A 17,417-nucleotide genomic window follows, 5' to 3' on the forward strand; every position below is an offset into this window, starting at 1 on the left:
CGTGTCCACAGAGACGTGCACGTATTTCTGCCTCCCAAAGGGGACAAAGTGCGTGACGTCTGTCTGCCACACTTCACAACTGGACAAACCACGGGGATTCACGCCTGTGGGCATGGATGAGATGGCATACCTGTGACATTGCGGACAGCCAGTCACAATCGCTTTGGCCTGGTCACGGGTTAAGTTAAACTGCCTGACCAGACCTGGCGCGTTTTGATGGTGAAGCTGATGACTGATTCTGGCTTGCTCAAAACGGTTTGGCAGAGGGGCCACCTCCACAGGGGCAGCGAGAGCATCGGCTCTCCTGTTTCCCTCTGCTATGAAACCTGGGAGCTCTGTGTGTGACCTGGTGTGCATCACATAAAAGGGTTGCTTCCTGTGGGAAATCAGTTTGACCAGCTTGGAAAGCAACTTAAACAGAGTGACGTTGGAAACCTCCTGCAGCACAGAATGTTCTGCTCTAGAAACTATCCCTGCAACATAACTTGAATCTGTTACCAAATTGAAAGGTCCAGGGAACGTCTCAAATGCTCTAACGACTGCGGCCAGCTCGGCAACCTGAGGTGATCCTTCCACCTCAACCACCTCTGATTCCCACCTCTGGGTGAGAGGGTCCCCCCAAGTCATAACTGATTTGTGGGACTTTCCGGACGCGTCAGTGAAGACGGTTAGAGCCTTAAGAGGCTCCTTGCTTTGGACACTTTTTAACTCCAATCGAAATTGGGCATCCGAATTGAAAATTTTGTGGGCAGGCCGATGAATAGAAATTTGACCAGGGTAGTTATCTAGGGCAAACTGCAGTGCTTCATTCTCTTGAAGCAGATGCTCTAACATTGCTTTTGTAATTTGACCCGATTTTAATTTGATTGGCATGTGAATGCACTCAAAGTCACAACCAGACAGTTCCCTAAGGCGAACTCTGGCTTTCCGGATCAGGTCAGCCATCAATTCTTGTGGCTTTGTCATTCTTTTGGTCCTGTGGTGGCTCAGAAAGACCCACTCTATAACAGAGAGAGGATCTTCTTTGCCTTGGACCTTTCTTGATTTTTTGAGGGTTTTGTTGTTCCACTGGAAAATCATCCCATGGAGATGTGGCAGCTTTCCTAAGATGATGAAATGAAAAGGCAGGTCAGGTTTACATCTGTTGGCCTGTCTGGTGGACAATGTGTGTTGAATGTTATCCAGTGCAATCTTTGCCTCTGGGGTGAGGGCCCTGGGTGAACTCAGTTCAGCTCCCCCTTTTAACAAATTGAAAAGGGGGGCCAGGTCTTTGGTAGAAAGACCCAGCCAAGGTCTCACCCAATTCAAAGCTCCACACAGCTGATGGACATCTGCAAGGGTCTGAATTTGGGTCTTGATTTCCAATTTTTGAGGAACAATAGTCCTCTTCCCAATTTCCAGCCCTAGGTATTTCCAGGGTGGCGTCTTTTGAATTTTGGATTCCTGTAGTTCAAAACCTGGTTGCAGGGATCCCATGTCCTCAATTACCTCATTAATTTTGCGGAGGTCGTGTAGGAGCCTCCACCTGGTCTTATCGGCTTTCTGAATGACAAACACTGGAGAGTTCCACGGTGAAGTGGTCTCTTCAATGTGGCCCTTTTTCAGCTGTTCTTCCACAAGCTCATTGAGCGCCTTTAACTTTTGTTTAGAAAGTGGCCACTGCTCTATCCAGACTGGTTCATCTGACAGCCAATTCAGTTTCTGTATAGGGCGCTCCTCAGTGACCACTGCCCGAAAAACCTTTGGAGGGTCAGGAATGTTAATTGTGACTCCCCATTGGGACATCAAATCTCTTCCCCACAGAGGTTCGTCAAAATCCAAAACGAATGGGCATAGCGTGGGCATTTGCCCGTTTGGCCCTTCAATTGTCACTGCCTTTTTTGACTGCTTGGCTAATTGCAAGCCTCCAATACCATTTACATGTTTGGCAATGTCCTGCAGTTCCCAATGTGATGGCCACATCCTTTCTGGGACGACCGTCACATCAGCAGCTGTGTCCCAAGCTCCTTGAAGGAGTTTGGATTCCCCACCCATAGAAAGCTTACAGAAATCTTTTGGCCTGTTTGAGCCTATCTTTTTTACCACAGCGACAGTGGTGTCTTTGTCGCTTTCTCCTTTGCCACTCTCTGTGGCACTTTCCTCTGGACTTGCTTTTACTGCAAGTCCTTGTACTGCAGGGATGGCCTGGGCAATAATTTGCCCTTTTGGTAGGAAGGTGGGTGGGTTTTCACTGCGGAGCCACACAACAAATCTCTCTGGGTCAGTTGTGATTGTCCCAGGGGCGATCTGTATGTCTGAGGGGGTGAACTTACAGTCCCCAATGACCACAAATTTTGTCTCCACCATGTGCCACGTGCCGGGTTCCTTTGAGACCATGGCTGTTTGCCACTGACTGTCCTGCAGGTGAAGAGGCTCAGCCAACTGGAGCCGAAAGGGCTCATACCTGTCCTTTGTTGTCAAGGATCCTGATGGCTCAGGCAATACTATGTGCCTCGGTTTCCCTTGTTTTGTCAGGTCCTGTGAAGAGAGAGACAAATCTGATTTAGGTGACCTTTTTTCTTTTTGGGTTATTTGGGCTGCCCGATTGGGGTCCTCACGCTGGGCAGTCCCGCGCTCCCCAATCAGTTTTTTGACCCCCTGGTGTTCCTTTTGTTCTCCCTCCCCTCATGTTCCCTTTGCTGTTTTAAGAAATTGTCAAATTGTCCCTTCATTGGACACTGATTGATCCAGTGACCGCTTTTTCCACACAGAAAACACTGGCTGTTAGCTCGTGCAGGAGCGTTCTTCTTGTGTGGTTCTGGTGTTTTAGGTGTCTCCACAGCAGCAGCGGTGATTTTCTGGCGTGATTTTCCCTCTCTAAGGGCTGGTTTTCTGCAGCGTGGGACGACGGCACTCACGGCTTGCAGCATCTCCTTGAGAGGAGGTGTCGAGCCTGGTTCTCTGGGTATCAGATTTATTACAGCAGTGCACTCCTCGTTCGCATGAGAGAAAGCCAACTGCTGAATCACTTGTTTCTGTCCCTCTTCTCCAGCAAACTGCTGTTCCACAGCTGATGCAACTCGCTCCACAAACTTGACATAGGGTTCTTGTGGTTCCTGAAAAATGTCTAAGTAATATTGTGAGGGGCCATCTGGTTGCATTTTCAGAAAGGCTTTGCATGCTTGATTAGCTACAAACTCTAGGACATTTTGGGGAATGTTAGTGGCCTGATCTGAGGCTGCTTTCCAATCACCTTCACCTAAGAGGTGGTTTAGGGTAATAGGATTGCCCGCATTGTCAGTCGCTGTGGTTGGATCCTCCAGCAAACCTGGCAGTGCAGCTTTCAGCAGTTTTCCCCAAGTGACCTCCCATAGCTCAAACTCCATTTTGCTTGAGAGGCACTTGAAAATCTGCCTCAAATCAGAAGGGACAACTGTGATTCCACCAAAGGAAGTAAACAACATGCCTTCAAAGTAAGGGCTATTTCGCCCATACTCCTTTAATGCCTTCATGAGGTCTTTAACAAGCATCTGTGACAACGCTTTCCAGGTGGCTACCGTGGTTCCCTGCCCCCTGCTCCTTCGGTATGTCACCGGAGTAACTGTGGGCACCCCGCCTGTGTTTGCACCCCCGAGCTCCTGCTTCTCTCCCTCTCGGACCCCAGCCGCAGCCTCAGCTGCGGGTCCTGGGACAGCTGCCGCTTTGCAGCACGTCTCAGATTCCCAGTTGTAAGCTGGGGGTGGCTCCCAGCCTGCCTGTGGCACGGGCGGCTGTGGCCGTTGGAAGCTTGGAAAAGCATTCCCCAAAGGAGGTGCAGTTGGGGACACCGTGTTCCCGAGTGGGGGGTAGGGCGGGGGCGGTGCCGGCGGGGCTCCCCCCGTGGGAGGGGGCTGTGGGGCCCATGTTCCGATCGGCATCGGCAGCAGCTGGTGGGGGGGCGGCGCCGGGGTAGGGGCCACGCCGCACGGCATTAGGGGGGGAACAGAAACCCCGTCCACGCCGCGCGGGGGCTGCAGGGGGGCGGGCTGGGGCAGGGGCGCCCCGGCCGTGCCGCGGGGGGTGGGGAAGGGGCTCCACAGCGCCGTGGGGTGCTGCCGCGGCGGGGGGAGGGGGAGGGGGGCCACGCGGCTCTGCTCCACCCGGCCACGGCTCCGAGAAACCGGCAAAAGCAGCGGCAGCGCCGGCGTTCGGGGGCGGGGGGGGAGCGGGCGGCCGCGGCGCCGGGGGGGGGAGGGGCAGCAGCCCAGGCAGCGGGCGCTCCCAGCTCCGGGAGCGGCGGTCGCAGCTCCGGCAGGGGAGGGGGGACTGGCAGCGCCGGGGGCAGCGGCGAGCCCCACGCTGTTCGGGCTGTGCTGTGATCCCCTCCCGGTCCCAGGAGCGGGACCGGGTTAGGCAGGGGTGGTGGGGGGTGCAGGGCTTCCCCGGGACCACGTGGCTCGGGATAGCTCGGCTCTGGGAAAGTGGGCTGAGGGAAAAGGGGGTGGAGCGGGTAAGGAGCCTCCCCCGCCCGTCCCGGAGCAGGAGCCGCCTATTCTGGGGGTGGGGCGGGCAGGGGGAAGGTTCTGGGCGGAGTTGGGGCGGTGCCCTCACAGTAGGAGACGGGTAAACCCCACCCCTGGCTCTGCGGGGGCGGGAGAAGGGGCGGGGGAAGGGGCGGGGGAAGGGGCGGGGGAAGGGGCGGGGAAAGGGGCGGGGGAAGGGGCGGGGAAAGGGGCGGGGGAAGGGGCGGGGGAAGGGGCGGGGGAAGGGGCGGGGGAAGGGGCGGGGGAAGGGGCGGGGGAAGGGGCGGGGGAAGGGGCGGGGAAAGGGGCGGGAGAAGGGGCGGGGGAAGGGGCGGGGAAAGGGGCGGGGAAAGGGGCGGGAGAAGGGGCGGGGGAAGGGGGTGAAAGGGATTCTGGGAACAAGAAGACGAGGTGGGAAGGGCATAAAGAGGCAATGGCTGCACCTCGTGGCTGCCGCCATTACCGGGGCATTTTCCTTTGTTTTCTGAAGAGGGGGGACCCTCCGTGTCTCCCTTTGGCGGTTTCCCACAGCCGCCCTCGCTGCCGGACCCAACCGGGCGGGTTGGGGACTGTTTTTCCTCCTCGGCGAATGAGAAACGGACTCTGGGTTTGTTGGCTGGGGAAATCGGGGGGGTAGTCGGGGGGGTTTGGGCGTTCTGGCCAGCCAGACTGCCCCGGGAGCCCCGAACAGCCTGGCCGTGGCTGCGGGGGGCGGGGGATCCAGGAATTCTCAAAATGCTCGGAGAGGGGGACCCCTGGGGGGCCGGAGCATTTTTTAAAATACCTGGGGGTGGTTTGGGGGTTTTAGGGGACTTGGGGGGCTTGGGTGACCTGGAGGAGGGGAGAAGGGGAGACCTGGGGGGTTTGGGAGATTTCGGGGAGGCCGGGGGATGGGACCGGGGGGGCTGGGGGGACTCGGGAGAGGCAGGGGGAGGGGGATGGGGGGAAGGGACTGAGGGAATGCTCTGAAAGAATGCAACTTTGTTATCTTGCATTCCTGTGATCTCTTTTAAAGCAGCCTTTATCTGCCACAGCCAGAATGCAAATTTTGAAGCTAGGACATCTCCTGACTTCCCTAACTGCTCCAACTTTTTAGAAGCATTTTCCCAAAACCAAATGCTGTTCACTTGGTCCGAATTAACATTCGGAAAATGCAAAAACAAATACCTAATAAATTTTTTCAGTTCCTTTTTTGAGTATTTAACTTTGGCAACAATTAAAACTCCAATTAAACTTTCAAAAACCTCTTTCTGGGTGGTGTTTAGTCCGTTTCCCATTCTGACTAGCTGTTATCCTTTTCCACCACCCCTTCCCAGCAAAACCACCCTCCAAATCCCTGTGGGCGTCCTTTCCTAGGGGTAAGGGCTTCCTCAAGGGCGGACCCCCGGTCCCCCCCTGTCCCGTCCCTCCTAGGGTTCCCTGAGGCTTCCCCAAGCCTCTGTGGTGGGTATTCTCCCCTCCCTTAGAGGAACAATACTCACCAAGCCCTCGGGACACTGGAGACGTTGCTGGGGCAACCACAAGCCAGAAGGGGACTCCTCTGGGCAGGAGCTGTTCCCTTCTTCCACCAGGGGTGCTTTTTAGCAACCCCAGTGGCTCCGTGAAATGCTGAAGGCCTCGGGACACGACAAGGCGACGTCCTCTCAGAAGGTCTCTGGGTCACAGGGTCCGAGTCTTCCTCGGGCCTCCGTGTCAGCCCCCACGGCACAGCGGGTCAAAAGGCGTCTGCAGGCCCCACAGTTGGCGCGCCAATCTGTTGCTTCGCGTATCTGTCTCTCAGGTCAGCTCAGCGTCGGCTGGGCCACCCTGCTAGCTCTGATACGCCCAACAGTACCTTTGCGTGGGTCTTTGGCTCCGCAGCCCCTTTGCCTTGGCTGTCTCGGCCGTGGTTTGAAAGAGGGGACACTCTGGAGGCTCAGGGAGAAAGGTTTTATTCGGGTAACTCAGGGGCAGCCCCAGGTTCCAGGCCTGTGCCTCTGGGGAGTGACCCCCGGCCTCGTTTCCAGGGGGTTTTTGTTCCCCCAAAATCTCCGGGGTGGGCACAAGACCAATGAAACAAAGCCAGGTGGGTAAGGCCAAAATGCAATACACAACATTAACAAATCAGGTGAATTTGGGATGTGGTCCTGGGAGACCCGCCAATCACTGTCAGACACCTCTCCTGAAGGTTTTGGGGCCTGGGGGATGATGGACATGGGGGGGAGAATACAATAGGATGACCGAAACTCTGGGCAGAGGATTAGGTTGCCTTAGTAACTCTTATCAACTTCTGATAAGAACAATCCAAGACAAGAACTTTACCTGGCTAGGGTTAAAGTCCAAATCACATCAAACTTACAACTAAAAAACCTATGAGACAATTTCAGCACCCCCACACTTCCTAACTCTTGTTTTGGTCTCTATTTTTCTTATTACAGTAGTTTACGTTCCTTTTATTTTTGAGAGCAGTCATGCCAGTTTTTACCAGTGTCCTGAACTAGATACTTTAGAAGTATTAAATAACATGAGTAATTACTTTTAACATCAGTAGTGATGTGAGATTTATTTATGCCGTTCTAAAGCACACATGTAATTAATTTGGTACACTCCAATTAGCTGTGTAGGAGTGCAGTGTCACTTGTCCTACTCAAGTTTGCAAGCTTGAGGACATCAAGAAGTCTTTGACTACTTATAAAGGTTTTAAACACCCTCTACCATAATATTTGAGTCTTTCTACTTGCCTCAAGTATTACTATTGGTATCAATGGTGGCATCTACACCTGCTTTCTAATTACCAGGCCAAAGCTACAAGTCTATTTCATATCTCCCAGGGGGAGCTGCTGGCCTTCGAGGCACCTCATAGTCAGACCAAAGTGCTGTGACCCATCACTGTCTCGGGACTAGTGTATGCTTGAGGACAATTAGCTTGTATTCTTTCTAACTGATGAAATGAGGGCTTAGCTGGTTGGCTCATTTTCTTCTGCCAAAAATCTGTGCAGCTAAAAATAATTCCAAATTCATGGAATTACTTTGATTTTGTATTTTTGTTCCTTTTTCTTTTAACTGTTACAAAACCATATTTTTTTCTATTTCTTGCCTTGTGTTCTTTAATTTCTAAACTGTATGGAGCAGGCCACTCATTCTCATTATGTAAGACAAACCTCAGTGCCTGCATAGTACTGACAAGAGCAAGACCTACATTTTTGCACTCTGTTAATTGAAAAGTACAGAAACTGAGAGAGGCTGGTCTGTGTGTCCTGTTTGACCCCAAGGTAACACCCAAGGCTAGGTTTTTGATTATACTACCGTAATTTGGAAGAAGTTTCATTCTTTCAGTGAAAACATTTTATATTGTTTCTCTTCTTTGCACTGGAAATTAGAACTTATTGACAAGCAATGTGAGAAAGTCAATTAATATATGATATGGCTTGAATAAAAACCTGTTGCTTCTAAGAGTGTTTAGTAACTGATATTCTACAAGAGACAAGAAACAGTGGCTCTTATAATAGAAAAGTAGAAGAAAAAGAATTTTGTAAATGAAAAGGTACCTGTGGGTGTAGAATTAGTGCTTAGAAGCAGTCAGTCTTTCAGCATCTTCTGATGCTACTTGTAGTATGAGGCCAAAATGTCTTGTTTCATCCACTGATTTCACAGTCAGTATGAGGGTCTGCAAGTCCCTGGCCTAGGCAACATTTTGTCATTGTCCTAAGATGTGATCTTGACCAGCTTGCTGTGTTTCTGATTCCCTTCTCACTCTTTTGAGCTTTTAAAAATTTATTTATTTATTTATTTATTTTAGTGACTCCAAGGACTTCAACAAAAATAATCTTCTCATGTCTTTCCAATGTTCTTGATAGTAATTCAAGTAATGCTTTTAGAAACTTTATAAAAAACAGTACTTTTAAAAACTTTAAAAATTGTGAAAAACTTAAAAAATTGTGAAAATTGTCTAAAATTATTGAACTGAATTCTGTGAAGTTAGCTAGCCTTGAGATGCCTTTAAATATGAAAAGCATATATTGAAGGTATCCAAGATTTACCTGTATCAGATATCAAAGAGAATTTCATATATAGTCATCCATGTAATGTCAAATTTATTGAGAATGATTACAGTAAGAACTTCTAGTGCTAAAAACCTCCTGACATCTTTATCTCTCTAGCTTGCAGTCATTACAGATTTTTAATTGATTTGTAAGTGTGAAGACTAGTAATTATTAGTTGCTAAGCATAGTTACTCACAGACAGATCTCAGTTTCCTCACATCTCTAGCCACTCCTTCAGGGCAGGTAATGGTTGTACATGTCTGGAGTTAAGTCTACAGTAATATTTCACACCTCAGATAAAGTGGAGTAGGTGGGGTTATTAGTTTTCATATTATTTAGTGGAGCAAAACTGCTTTTACTAGGCTTAATAATTGTTTTGTTTTGTTTAGGGCTCTTTTAACCATAAAGTCTTTTTTTTTTTCCCATAAGATGTGTTTCGCTTAAAGAGCACGTGTCCTGTAAATTTATCAATCCTGTAATTCCCTTATCAGTCAAGCACAAACAGTCCTGCATCAATTACATCTTAAATTATTATGTGTTATTTAGAGCCCTTCAATACACACTTCCATGTAATTTAAGAACAATTGAGTGTATTAAACTGCAAAAGCTTCATAAAATTACGAGGATTTTCTTTATTATTTATTCCAGGCAGTTTCTAAAGAACCTCAGTTGAATTTTTGCTGGGTTTTTTGTTGTTGTTTGTTTGGGGGAAGGCGGGGTGTTTTGTTTGTTTATTTGGGGGGTTTGGTTTGATTTGGTTTGGGTTTTTTTTGTTTTGTTCTGGGTTTTTTTATTCTTTCTTTTTTTCCCCTCCGGATTTTTTTCTCCTGAAAAACAGGACTCTCTTACTGTAGAAGACACAAAATAAGCACCTGCTTATTACAGTAGGTATCTCTTCTACCTTGAAATGACAATTACATTTGCTCAGGAGAGTAGGAGAGGATTGTTGTAATATTATTAGAGCAGTTTTGTAACAGTTACCATAGTCAAGACAAAATAACCTGTTATTTTGTATAATTCAATTTTTTCTTTAGGCACCAGTTGTTCAGTAGCACATACAGACCGGGCTTTAGGGATATTATTTTCACCTCAATGTTTTTCATTTCAGGTGATTTGTAGCAATCATTTAAACTTACATCTCTTATGTCAGATGATGGACAAAAAACTTCATTGGAATAGTTGTGATTTCTATTGGTATTATTTATGTGTTTTTTCTCAGAAAACATACATCCATGTTCATAATCTCTCATAGGCAGAGCCTATGAAAGCCCTTTCATCGGGTTCTAAATATTGGCTTTCCAGTTCAATTCAGTACAATCACACAGAATTCAATAGTTGTACCTACATGTGACCTCAGCATGTAGATGTGCACTATAATTAGTGAAGATCACCAATGCACCCAGCGTAGACCAGCCTCGTGACAGACACATCTCTAAGCTCCATTAAACTGGATTCCCAGCCCCACAGGGAGATATTTTTAGATATTTTAGGCAAGACTCAGTTCTCAAAAAATTGATTTCTTATACATTTTGTGCACCTTATTGCATCCCAGCTGGTCTCTAGCTGCCACCAAGAAAGCCACAGGTCTTCCCCAAGGTCTGTGTTTTATCTTTCAGATGTCTACAGGTGCCTGAGAACTATTAGGGTATCAATAATGATACTAGACAGATATGCTTAGACAGGTGAATCCCTCATAAGGCTATCTGGATATGAACTCTATTATTCTGGCTGAAAATCTCATTCCCATGCTCATACTGTTTTCAAAGAGATATTGGAGCATGAGGAGTCAATCCATACTTTTTCTGAGCACAGGCTGACAACACCTGTGTTCTGATGACAGATAGTAGTGAAGGCTTATGGAAAACTACAGGAAAAAACTATATGATGGAAAGGGTACTGAAGTACTACTGGTAGAGCCAATCTCAATCTTCTTTACAAGACGTTTTTAAGGCCCAGATAAGTCAAACGTCTCTGACAGTGACTGTAGTGATCCAGAATTACTGCCTGGGCTTCTGTTAGATAATATCTTGAAGTGCCTTCCTGTCTTTCATTCATATGTTGCTCAAATTGTAGACAAGAGAACAGCAGGAACAAAGAAAAAAAAAATCCTTTATCAGGTATTTGCCACTCCTGAATAACATACCAAGTAGCTCAATACTCTGAATTTCTATAAAAATTAGGATTAAAAATACTAAATTTTAATATAAATATATTGATATTAAAATTTACCATTGTGCATCCGTAAAATAAAGGTAAGATCTACTACAAATCCTTACAATTTTTGAGAATCAATGGAAGCTGGTCTTAAAAAAACTCCAAAATTTTAACAACATCTGATCATAATGGTGATTTGCACATATCATTCATGAAAAAGGAGACGTTATTCAGCAAACACTGATAGGTGAGCTTTTTCTTCATTTCAAATAGATACTTAGAATTTATATGCACACAAGAAGCATCATTTATCTCCTCATGAGAAAGGACTTTACAAGTCTGCAAATAAGCCCTTTTCTTAATTCAGGCTGGTATCAAGACTTCACAAATAATGTAAAATTTATTTGGCCTCTTAGAGACTATCAGCTAAAGTATCAACTAATGAAATCTCTTTCTTCTGCTTGCCTCAGGGTGCCCAGCCCAGTTTTGAACACAGTTACAGTAAAAAAACACCAGCTACAACACAAAATGTTCTGTCTTTAAAGATGTATAAATTCAGCTTCCTTTGATTTGTTTCTGGTCTGGCTTGTAGGAAAAAAACTACTCTTTTCTCCTAGAAAACCATTTATGATTAAATATGGGAAATGTAGAAGGACTACAGACTTTTTAATTTGAATATGGTTAATAAGTCTGAACATGGTTTCACCATACAAAAAGATAAGGAGAAATTTTCCATCGAAGTGCTCAGCTAAATAGGGAATCAATTAAATAATGTGCATTGGTTTAGTCAGCGGCCTGTCTGAACTCTTGATCCAGTAAATGTGTCTGGGCTTCAAAATCCCAATTTTAAAAGTTTCAATGGCTGTTATATAGCATTCCAACCACCCTCACCACAGCTACATAAAGAATTAGTAAATAGCACCAAAAACACTATAGCTATATATATATACACACCGTTAAATGGATTCAAGTTCCAACAAAGCCTTTGGTTTCATTTCAGCATAGGTTTTGTAAGGAGTATCTCCCTAGTCTGAAAGTGAGCAAAGCAACTTTTAAATAATTACAGAAACGCAATGAAGGGTTTATCACCTCCTATGAATCTATATTAAGTTGTCATACCTGTCAATAAACAGAAAGAAACTGTTTTGCAGAATTAGAAAATAAAATGTTATCTTCATGAATTATAGTTTCCTTTTTTTAAATCCGGGTGGGTCAGCAGCCTTGACTGATACATTGATAGTATATACATCGGTCCAGCTAGTGAGTCTGGCAGTCCTCTCTGACAATCAGAGATGGAGTCTGTCTTTACAGCTGTTTAGGACAGGGAGGGAGGGAGGGGCAGAAGGAAGAAAGGCACCTGTAGTATTCCTTATGTGACATTGCTTACAGTGTGGCAAACATATAGTTCAAAGGTGAGAAAAAGATTCTAGTGAGCCAATCTTTAGTCCTAATGGAAATAACTCCTATTCCTGCAGATAATACCAGAGCTAACTCACTAAACACAGTATTTGCCAAAGGAAAAAAAAGCAATGAGGAAACATGGCTCTTAAGCAGCATATGTTTCCATGCGATAATCTCTGCTTTCATGGAGGGCATACAAGTGAACAAGATGAACCCCTTTGTTCCAGCTGTCCAACCGTGGCAAAGCTGCAAAATATCCACACTTTCTACAGTGTTTTTTGGCCATTCAAGAAGTCTCCAGTTAGGGTAGGGTATACTGGGAGGTGAATGGTATACTGGGTTTGAGAGCGGTTTAATATTGGACAGGACATGAAGGAAAGATTGGAAGAAAAGATAGGAACCCAAGGAATATGATGACAGGAAGATAGAGTGGTTTGGCTCAGAAAGGTCCTTAAAAATCAGTTCCAACCTCTCCACGATGCTAGATCAGGTGGCTCAGGGCCCCATCCCAGCCAGCCTTGAGCACTTCCAGCTTCTGATGCCCTCCTTCAGTGTCTCATAACCCTTTGAAGAGCTTCTTCCTGATCACGGATTATCAGCTGGACCAGATGTCACAAAGGCACACCAGAGGAACGGGCCAGAAGGAGGCAAAATTAAAACTGACAAGAGAACAGTTATAGACATTGACAATGGACCGTTACAAACGGATAAGCCTGAGGATATCAGTATGTTTCTAGAAAACAAATAACAGGAATTTATAGGTAACCAGATACAGTGAATTTCATTGAAGATGAAATAATTTGTTAGGGTGGTTTTTTAATACTATAAAAATGCATGGGCCACTTCTGGTAACTAGTAGATTTCACAAGGCAACTTTATGTTTAAATTACAATAGAACACATAGATATGGCTTATTATTTTATCATTCTCTTCTGTGATTATCCATAATGAATTATATGTAATAATGAAGAGTATTTTATCTTGGAAAACATATTATTGTAAAGAGAGAGTGAGGTGATATAACAACAATAAGAGAGAAACATAAAAGACTCACCGAATCACCTCATGCATTCCACTGCTATTGTACCACTGATGCCTGAAAGGTCTCACACATTTTGTTCAATCTGTAATAACAGTTCCAAATAAATCAAGTTTCTGAAGGTTCTGATCAATGTCTGCAGAGGATGGGGATGGGGATGGGGATGGGGATGGGGATGGGGATGGGGATGGGGATGGGGATGGGGATGGGGATGGGGATGGGGATGGGGATGGGGATGGGGATGGGGATGGGGATGGGGATGGGGATGGGGATGGGGATGGGGATGGGGATGGGGATGGGGATGGGGATGGGGATGGGGATGGGGATGGGGATGGGGATGGGGATGGGGATGGGGATGGGGATGGGGATGGGGATGGGGATGGGGATGGGGATGGGGATGGGGATGAGGATGAGGATGAGGATGAGGATGAGGATGAGGATGAGGATGAGTCTCGTGACTCGTGAAGTCTTCAGGACTCATCCACATTGGCAGCATATCCCAGAAAAACAGAGACAATAGAGAGGGTGTAGGAGAGATAGAGAGTGAGAGAGAGAGAGACAGAGACAGAGTAAGAAGGAAAAATACGGAAAGGGAATAGAAGCAAAAAATGAAACAAAAATTAAAAAAAAAAAAATTGATTTAACAATTTTAATTTTTTTTCAAAATAATCAACATAAATCACCAAATAATTAATATAACAATTTTTCAAAATATTAACTCAAAATACTAAATAATTAACATAATACTATCTATTAAAATCAACAATTACAATTTTCAATCAAATACTTAATTTAAAACAATTTCTTTCACAAAATTCTTTCATTTTTTTGAAATGATAATAATTTCTAAACAAACAAAAAAGAAAACAAAACAAAACAAACCTTAATTTTTAATTAACATGACTAAGATAAAGCAATATTAATCAAAACAACAAACCATTTCTAATCAAACTGCTGTTACGGGCTTAACTTTCGCTGTCTGGGTAGTGTATTTTACGTCAGTATCTTTAGGAGTGTCCTTTGCAAAAGGGATGTTAACTAAACCATATGTTCTCATTATAGATGCCAAATGTGTCAACTGCTTCATCATTTTCCAATTTAGGATGTATAAAATGATTGATAAAACAAGGCCAAACAAAACCAAAATCAGAAGGACAACAATAGGATGACACACTTTGTTCAGGATACCTGTAGCAGTAGGTGACCACCCAAAAAGGGTATCCCACCACCTGTATTCAGCATCCTTTTTTACCCTTTCCATAACACGATGTATTTCCTTCACATCATGATGGACTGTTACCAAAGTTTTCTGTCCATTTTCCTTGATATTTTTCAAAAATTTTTTTAAGTCCTGGTGAAGCAACAATTGCTTAACTAAGGTCAGGTTCATTCCAATGCGGGCAGGCATTATCTGGTGAATCAGTGTGAAATTGGATTGTAAAAGATGGTAGGACGTGACTGGGGCTTTATAAGAGAAGTCACATCCTGTAATTGTGGTAAAATTACAGACACAAAAATTAGAGTGATTTTTAGTATCTACCACTACATTTTCTACAACTACCACATCACAGACAGTCCTAAAGCATGCACACCCATTGCCTATATACACCAGCACTGTTCCAGGAGCTTCCTTAGGATGTACTTCAAAATGACAAATATTTTGCTCAGTGTCCAAACAAATGTCCTGAGCTATGATTGCATTACTTTCACAAATGAAACCTTGCTGCTCCCTAACAACACAAGATTCTAAACTGACAGTTTGCCATTTCTCACCAGTTTGACGGGCCCATTCTCTATGCTCGGAAGGACAGAGAATAGCTCCATCATGGTTTATACCTAATGCAATGATAAGGAATATCAAATGCACTGAAGCATTACCTACTGTTAACACAAAGGCTGTAACTGTGTTTGTATTGGGGTTATAGGTAAAGTTCACTAATTTCCACCAGGATTGGAATTCTCTTTGAAAATAATTTGAACTGTTCCAAATTATTTTCCAAATTTCAGTAGGAAGAATTCTTTCTTCTTCTTGCCTTATAATTAAGGCAACAACCATTTGCATCCAAAGCTGTGCCTGGATGCAGCTAAGGGCCAAATAAATATTGTTTTGTGTAGCATCAGGTGTATCAATTACCAATTTGCTATCATTCACATTTATCTTTTCACAATTTGGTAATATGTTTAATAGCAATCACTAAAGTGTCCTCAAAGCCAATAAGGACAATTATAATAATTGTTGTAATTTGGTCAAATCTCTAATTGTGGCAACCAATTTATTCATTAATATTTCTAAATCAATGCTATTTAAAATTTCTGTTTAAAATATTTATCATGGTTTATATGGCCTTCATGTCCCTCGGAGTTCTCCTGTGGAAAGTAAGCACAACAGAATCTGCCACGAGGAGGCAGAAGGTTAGAATGATGAAAATTGCCCATCCTGTATTTATTCGATGCTCTTTCCCTAGAGCATCAAAGGCTGCCCATGTATATTTATTCAGAGGGGTTTTCTGCACTAGTGGTACTTCCCCTACAGTAGGGAGGTCCACCAAAACAGACTGTCCAGGGTGACGTGCTGGATTGTTGGAATCCCTTGGTCCCCATAGTGAGGGAATTATGCTCGGAGCTGTCAGGCAAAAGGCAGAAGGATCAGTAAACCAAGGATTTGCTGGCTGTTTGGGGGAAAAGGGAGGGGTGATGGCTGAGGCAGGTTTGTCTTGGGTGCTATCCAAGTTTTCTGCTTCTTGTAGTGCTAGATTTTTCACAGCTCCTTCAGTCATTGAGAAGATGTTACAATAATGTTCAATCTGAGCAGACCACTGTCTTACTGAGGCCCTCTGGGCCACCCCGGCAGGTGGGGGGGTCCCAGCAGTGAATGACTTAGCTTTGGAGGGGTCTCTCAAAACAATTGGTTGTTGCTGTGCAATTTTCTCCACTTCTATGAGAGCTAAGCTAACCACAAACAAGCCTTTCTCCCAAGTTGTGTACCTCTTTTCAGCATCTTTAAAACCACGGGAGTAAAAGCTGACAGATCTGATCGGGCCTTCAGGACCCCTTTGCCATATATATAACGACAATCCTGAGGTGGCAAATCCCCATTCTACCTGAAAAGGATCTGTAGGATGAATAGGGCCAAGGGCTTGATGGACAGTTGCTTCAAAAAGCAGCAATTTTAACCAATTTATCATAAGGCAATCTGTCCATTACTTCTCGAGGTAGTCCCCTTTTCAGCCCTAGCAACCACAACTGCTGCCGGTTAGAGATTTGTTCTCCCTTTTCTGGTTTTTCCTTAGGAGAAGCAGTGTGCCTGACTTCTCTGGGTTTTTCGGGTTTGTCCTCTGAGTGCTTCACTGGTCCGTATTTTCCACTGCTATGACTGCTGTTAGATTGTGTGCTAGGAGTAGCAAAAGGTGAGAAGTCAGTGGAGTCAGTGGAACCGGTTTGATCACTTGTGTGTCCAAGAAATCTTTCAAGCCTGTCTACCGGGGTGATAGATGCTATTGTTTTTTGAAAAAGAATTACTGTTGGTTTAAGAGACTCCAGCAAACCTCGAATTAGGGGGGTCATAATCTCGGGTCTGACAGGCTGTTGCATGGGTGACTCATAGTCGGAGATCAATTTTCTTTCATGTATCATTTGCAAGCATGCAGCTTTGTGAATGTTCTCTAGGAGTTGGTCCGGGGTGCCGACTATTGCCAGAGGGTCGCCCCTTTCAAGGGGGCTTAGTCCCCCTGCCCAGTGAGCTGCACGCTGTGTCAGGGACCATGGAGCATGTGTATTCCCTGTTGTTAAGAAAACTCCTTGTCCCCAATAGCCACTTGCTTCTTGTTCACTTAATTTAATTTGGTCACCCCCAGTAAGTGAAACTCTAAAGACATACTCCGTCTCTGATTCGCTAGGAAGTCGGGAGTATTCTTTCTTTAATTTAGCTAATTCAGTGGCTGTGTTTGGTGTTTCTTTGGTGGTTATGAACCTCTGCATTTATATAACTAAATTCTGTTTTGACAAGAGGTCTCAAGTTGGAGCAACAGAGTTCCCCACAATTTTGCATGCGTACTAATTCTGAGGGTATATCTGTTTAATGTTGTATGTCTCCTTTCCTCCTGTTTCCTTTGGTGAATCTACAAGTTTTGAATTTTTGCTACGCTCTTCTGCAAGGGAAATCTCCAGCAAATAGTTCTGACTTCTTTCCTGTTCTAATTGTTTTTGCAAAGCTTCTACCAAATCTTGCAGGGATTCTATTATTTCTCCCTCTCGATTTCTTCCCTGTTCCAATTGTTTTTGCAGGGATTCTATTTCTGCCCTCTCTTCACTTACCCATTT

The sequence above is a fragment of the Zosterops lateralis genome, assembly GCF_965231275.1.
Source record: "Zosterops lateralis genome assembly, chromosome: 2".
Lineage (NCBI taxonomy): Eukaryota > Metazoa > Chordata > Aves > Passeriformes > Zosteropidae > Zosterops > Zosterops lateralis.